A 6,199-nucleotide genomic window follows, 5' to 3' on the forward strand; every position below is an offset into this window, starting at 1 on the left:
AAAATGACTCTCTCTTCTTCCTGCATTCTAGTCTTCCCCACAAGATCTGTCTTTGACAGAACATGACTGGAAACTTCCTAGCAACAAAACTTAGAAAATTTTGTTGGTAGATTTTTCAGTACTTTGCAATATTGATGGGAATGATGAAAGGCAGCAATAAAGTTAAAACCCAGTTTTCCCTGGAGGTAGTGTCATAGCACTGATTTTTATAGTCCCCTTCATTTTAGAGGCCTCTTTTTGTGTAAGTCATGTTGTGATTCGCTATCCCAGGACTGAGTGACTAGGTCTCCATATCTGACTTATGTAGAAAAAGGGTTTATTGAAACACTACTGGGTAACCTGTAAGAAATTCAGAGAAACCAATTTAAGAAATAATAGTACTGTACCTAGGAAGTAGAAAATTATGAGAAAGTGGTCCTGTGATGCACTCAAGAGAAATTCCCTCCGTTTCTCATTTTAAAATCTCTCCTGAGGATTCATAGTGGAAGAAAATTGAATTGGTTAGTAGTCTAGGGAAGGCCAGAACCTTCACTGGGAAAGGCAAATTTCTCAAAGTATTGTAGGGATCTGTCACCCAAAGACATGGAAATGATTCCTCAGCAGCAAGCAAATATGACCAGCTATCCTTGCAATCCCTATTCCTAGGTTTGGTTTTCCCTTTTTTCCTTCCACTCTGACTCCATTCTACATTCCTCTGGGATAATGATATCTATCCCTCTTCTCTGGGAATTGCAGGCTCGTCTTTCTTTCCTGTTGGCCTGGAGCTTGGTGACCCACCATGGACATATTACTTGGAAACCCTGGGTAGGTCTCTGAGCCCCAGACCAAGTATCCACATACTTGTTAAATCAACTAGTTGCTTTAGCTTGGAATCTTTGAGAAGATTCCTTAAGAGGAATTCAATTTTTCCTTGATTGTTTTGTTTTTTGTTTGTTTGTTTGATACCAGGGATCAAACTCAGGTCCCTGCGTTTGCAAAGCAGGCACCGGAACCACTGAGCTAAATCCCAGGCTCAGTTTTTCCTTGAAGGTAAACAGAAGATTAAAGAACTTTGAACTCTCTTCTTCAACCTGAAAAGGTTTCTTATCCTCCCCTGAATTCATAACAGTACCACAGGTGACCTTCTGATACTTAGTACCCCTTAAAATTTGCCTAAAAAGTGAATTTAAAGCCATGAAATTCTCTCCTTGTTCTGTCTACACTTCCTGCTTTCTCTTCTTTTCTAACCTGCCAGGAATGTTTTCTGGTGTATTTCATTTTCTGACTGATTTAATCTCCACAATAAGTATCATTGTAGCTGTCATTTATTGTACACCTACTACTTGTCTGGAGCTTTATTTACATTATTTCATTTAATCCACACCAGAGCCCCAGTGAAATTCTCTAAATGATAGCAAAATTAAGAGCCTGATACAATAATCACCTATCTGGTGAATGGTAAAGCTCATATTTGGGCCTAAGTCAGCCTGATTCCAAAAGTCAGATTCTTTTTACAAATTTGAGATTTTACCAGGGATTTAGCTCAGTGGATCTGCTGCCTGCTTTGCAAGCACAAGATTCCAAGTTCAATCCCTGGTACCCAAAACAAAACAAAACAAAACTAGATTTGTACTGCTTCACATGTAACTACAAGAAATGAAAGATGGGCAAGCAGCCTACTCAGGCTTCTTGCCAGGTGTTTGTTGCAAAATAACATATTAGACAAAATGAAGGAATGTGCTACTACAATTAGAAAAGCAGGAGACCTCCATCTTAATCATTTCTTTAATCTCAGTATTTTCTGATGAATCACACACAGTGATTCCTGTTAGAGTTTAGCCTCTGCTTGATTCAGTTTTCCAATAGAGAAACTTAAATTAGAAAACCTCAAGGAATTTACTCTGTAATTTTATTCAGAGGCATAATACTTCCTCCTTGAGTATTTTGCTTTGTCAGGCTTGGTTTAGAGGTAATGAATGCTCTTTGCTGTCCAGTAAAAATAATTTGTAAACCAAAAGAAATAATCCTTCACATGGCTGATATAAACATATACAGAATTTCTTATAGTTTAGATCTAAATATGAGCTAAATCCCCGGCTAAAAGATGATTCAATTGTGGGGGTGCTATATTCATCAGCAATATATTTCCTCATGAATGAAATTCATGAATTCAGTAGCTAAATGTGCTGTCATGAGGTAGGACTGGCTTAGAGGGGGTAACTGGGGGTGTGACCTTACAGGGATAATCTTGTTCTGTACTCTTTTCTTTCTCTGCTTCTTGGCCACCCTGGGATGAGCAGCTGCCTTCTTTCAGGCCCTTCTGTCGTGCCCTTTCTGCCTTGGAGCCAGCTGATTTTTAAATTAAATTCTCTAAAAAAACTGTGAGCCATGAACCAGAATAAACTTCCCCTTTAAGTTGTAGATGTGAAGAATTTTGTCCCAGCAATGAAAAAATGACTAACACAGAGTTCATTGTTCCAAAAAATGTACCATCTCTGAGTATGATGGCAGCTGCTTTCATTCCAACACAGCTTTGCTATAAACCATGTACTTTCTTTCTTTTGAGATTCTTAACCCAGAAAGATATCTTTAGAAAGAAAATTAAAAATAAGCCAAAATGAAAGTAACATTTAAGTCTTTAATAATCAAACTGCAGTAGTATCAGGAAGAGGCTAAAGTAGGTGCTGACTTCTTCCTGTATTTTTCCTCCATGGAAATGTTCTGGTAGATTAGAGTTGACTTAATGTTGAGGGAGCCTCAAACAAAAATGTGGAACCAGAGGCAAGGAAAAAGGCGTTATGAGTTGGATCAGGAGTGTCCCCCAAAGGCTCCTGTGAGAAAGTGTTCACATGCACTAGGTATCTACAAGACTTTCCAAGATCTGTTATGGGTACTTTAATTTATCTACATTGCCTCTTTTAATACATTGATGTTATAAAACAGATGCTTTACTAAGCCCTTCTTTCAAATAAAGTAACACTCAAATTCAGTGGTGCCATGCCTACCTCACAAGTAGAAGGTCCTGAGTTCAATCCCTGGTACCAAGGAGCGGAGGGGAAGCTGAACTCAGCACTTCCTGACTAAATTTTGGCTCACTGTTATAAATTGTTGTCTCTGTTTTATTAAGTTCAATAAGAGTTGTGATAGGGTGATAGAAAAATATGTCATGAGAGGGTTATCTAGAAACATCAAGAGGTGACCTTTAAAAGAGGTTATGGTGGGCCTGTGTCTTAGGTCATCTTTTCTTCTCATTCTGTGTATTCTCTCAAAGACTTCTTATTTATGCCGACAGTTTCCTTTTATAAATTAGTGAGTCTTAAATCTGTCACAGTCCAGACCTCTCTCCTAAAATATTTTTCACATATCCAACTGTCTTCTAAATACCTGATTAGATAACCCATAGCCATCTCTAAAACATCATGGTCCATCAAATCAATTGCTCAAATAAAAATCTATGCAGTTTCCTCGGCCTCTTTTTTTGTTTTGTTTTGTTTTTTGAGATGGGGTCTCACTATGTAGTTGAGACCGACCTGGAACTCACTATGTAGCCGAGGCGGGTCTCAAACTCACAGCAATCCTCCTGCCTCAGCCTCCTGAGCGCTGGGATTACAGGCGTGTGCCACCACAGCTGGCTTCAATGGTTAAATCCTGTCACTCTATCTTCCACCTATCTCTGGAATCCACATGCCTCTGTTAGGAGCTAAGGTGTTAAGTATTGGGAAAAAATGAGCCCAAATGAAAGTGAAGTCAAGTCTTTAGTATCCCAACTGTGGTAGTACAAGGAAGAGGCTAATAGAGGTGCCAACTGCCTCCTTTTGTTGTACCCCATCGAAGTGTTTTGATAGATAGGATTGACTTACTGTTGAGGGAGCCCTGGACTTACTGTTGAGGGAGCTGGAACCAGAGGTAAGGAAAAAGAAGTGTTATGGGGTTGGATCTGGAGTGTCCGCCAAAGGCTCATTTGTGAAAGCTTTGTCCATGCTTGTAGTACTATTAACAGGTGGTGAGAATTTCAAGAGATGGGACCTAGTTAGAAGAAAAAGGTCATTGGCTGTGTGCCTCTGAAGGATATATTTTATTTGCTCCCTCCCTCCCCTTTTGTTTTCCTCACTACTTCTTTTCTCTTCATTATTCATTCTTCTTTCCTTTCTGACCACCATAACCTCATGATAGTCTGCCTCAATTTTTTTATTTTTTTATTTTTTTTTTTGAGGCAGGGTCTCACTATGTAGTTGAGACTGATCTGGAACTCACTATGTAGCCCAGACTGGTCTTGAACTCACAGCGATCCTCCTGCCTCAGCTTCCGGAGTGTGGGATTACAAGTGTGTGCCACCATGCCCGACCTGCCTCAATTTTAAGGGTGCAGTGAAGTGGAACTAGCAGACCATGGACTGAAACCTCTGGAACTGAGTCAAAATGAATTTTTCGTCCTTCTAAGGTTATCTCAAGTATTTTGTTACAGTGACACAAAGCTGACTAAGGTAATGTGGGGCCTAGAAGTGGAAAAATACTGAGTACTGAGAGTGAGGGAAGTTCCCCTGATAAAAACCATGTTCCCCTGATAAATAAAAGCCTTTCAAATAGAGGCACCTGGATGAGGAATGCAGATATATTTAAAAGCATGGCTGGTCTGGAGCACCTGATTCTGTATTTCCTTGAAAATAAAACTTAACTGAAACAATGTAACCAGAACCAGCCTTAGTTGGCTGTTACCATAGTGTTGGCTGGTGAGACACAGAAGATTATACCTCACTTCTTCTTGCTCAGTGGCTACCTTGTAATGGCAGTTAAGGCAAGGTTATGCTGACTGGGCTGCCTTGTTTTTTGATTTTTTTTTTTTTCTTTTGGTTTGGTCTTATTTTCAGAGAAGCACAATTCCTTGATTGTGATTCTTTTCCAAGACTATAAGACATTGGCTGCACATCATGTTTGGCATGGAAAAAGTCATTCATCTTGCCAGGAAAAGCCTTTGTAATTGTTTGTGTTCAGGCCTGAAAGATCACATATATGATTTTGTCCAGAAGCTGGAGTTCTAGCTCCTCAATATAGTTCTGCTACCTTAACCCACACTTCATTCTCTCTGACCTCTAAAATTACAGCACCCTTCTCACTGGTCTCCTTGAATCCAGTCTTTCCATCCTCTATTCTCTTTAACTTAAAGCTTCCAATGAGATCTTTGTAAAATACAAATATGACCAAAACATGCCTGTATCAGCGATGGTCCCAAAAGAATAGACTTTATTGCAGATGGTTCAAGTGAAAAATTTGGATGAAAGAATTACTTATAAAGATGGGGAGGTTTAAAATAACTAAAAATAAGGGAAGCAATATTCATTGCAGGCTTACTAGCCAAGAAATAGTTATTTAGTGAAAGCTGGAGCCACAGAAAGGCTCTCTGGCAGTACCTGGGGTAAAGCGGGTGTATACCCACCGTCAGATGTGGCATTAGAACAGGAGGACACAGAGCATAGACACCTCTTTGTTGAACCAAGCTGGAAGCCAGTATGCAAAGGAGTCTGGGTAATAGACCCCATGGGGATCAGCTTTCCAGAATAAGGAGCAAGAAGTGACAGAGAATGGATCTGGAGGTAGGGAACACTAAACGACTCTCTGCTTATCACCTACTAGTGTTCACATTGCATGTAGGTTAAGGCACGAGCTTCTAGATATAACTTCTAGAGCCTTCCTGGTCTTGGCTGAGCCTTCCTTGGCAGTACTACCATACACTTCATCCTTCTTACTCTACAAATCAGCCACACTATTTACTTTGGTTCTCCGAGATCCTTACTTTTCTTTGTATTTAAGTCTTTTCTACAGGCTATTCTGTCTCCCAGAAATATTTTCTCCAATCGCTCTCTTTAACATGGATATATCTTACTTACTTTTCAGATCTTATCAGAGGCCAATTAATTCTCCAATCTGCCTAGAAAGGGTGGAAGCTAAGGCTAAAGAAATAAAAACAATAGATACATAATTTCATTATACATAGGGGCTGGGAGGTCAGTGCCTCAGAGTGGGCAAAGACAGTAGACACTTGGCAGCTAGTCATTATTCATTGGATACACAATAATTGGAGGGAGTATCAGATGACTTAGGTGACTCAGAGGGGTGGTGGTAATCTTATTTGATGAAGGAGGTGAGGAGACCGAGGCTTCTTAAAATAGTAGGTGGGCCTTCCCCCAGATAAAACCTTTCTCTCTTTTTTTTTTTTTTTTTTG

This window comes from Fukomys damarensis, unplaced genomic scaffold (assembly GCF_012274545.1).
Source record: "Fukomys damarensis isolate Sample0158 unplaced genomic scaffold, DMR_v1.0_HiC HiC_scaffold_31, whole genome shotgun sequence".
NCBI classification, from domain to species: Eukaryota; Metazoa; Chordata; class Mammalia; order Rodentia; family Bathyergidae; genus Fukomys; species Fukomys damarensis.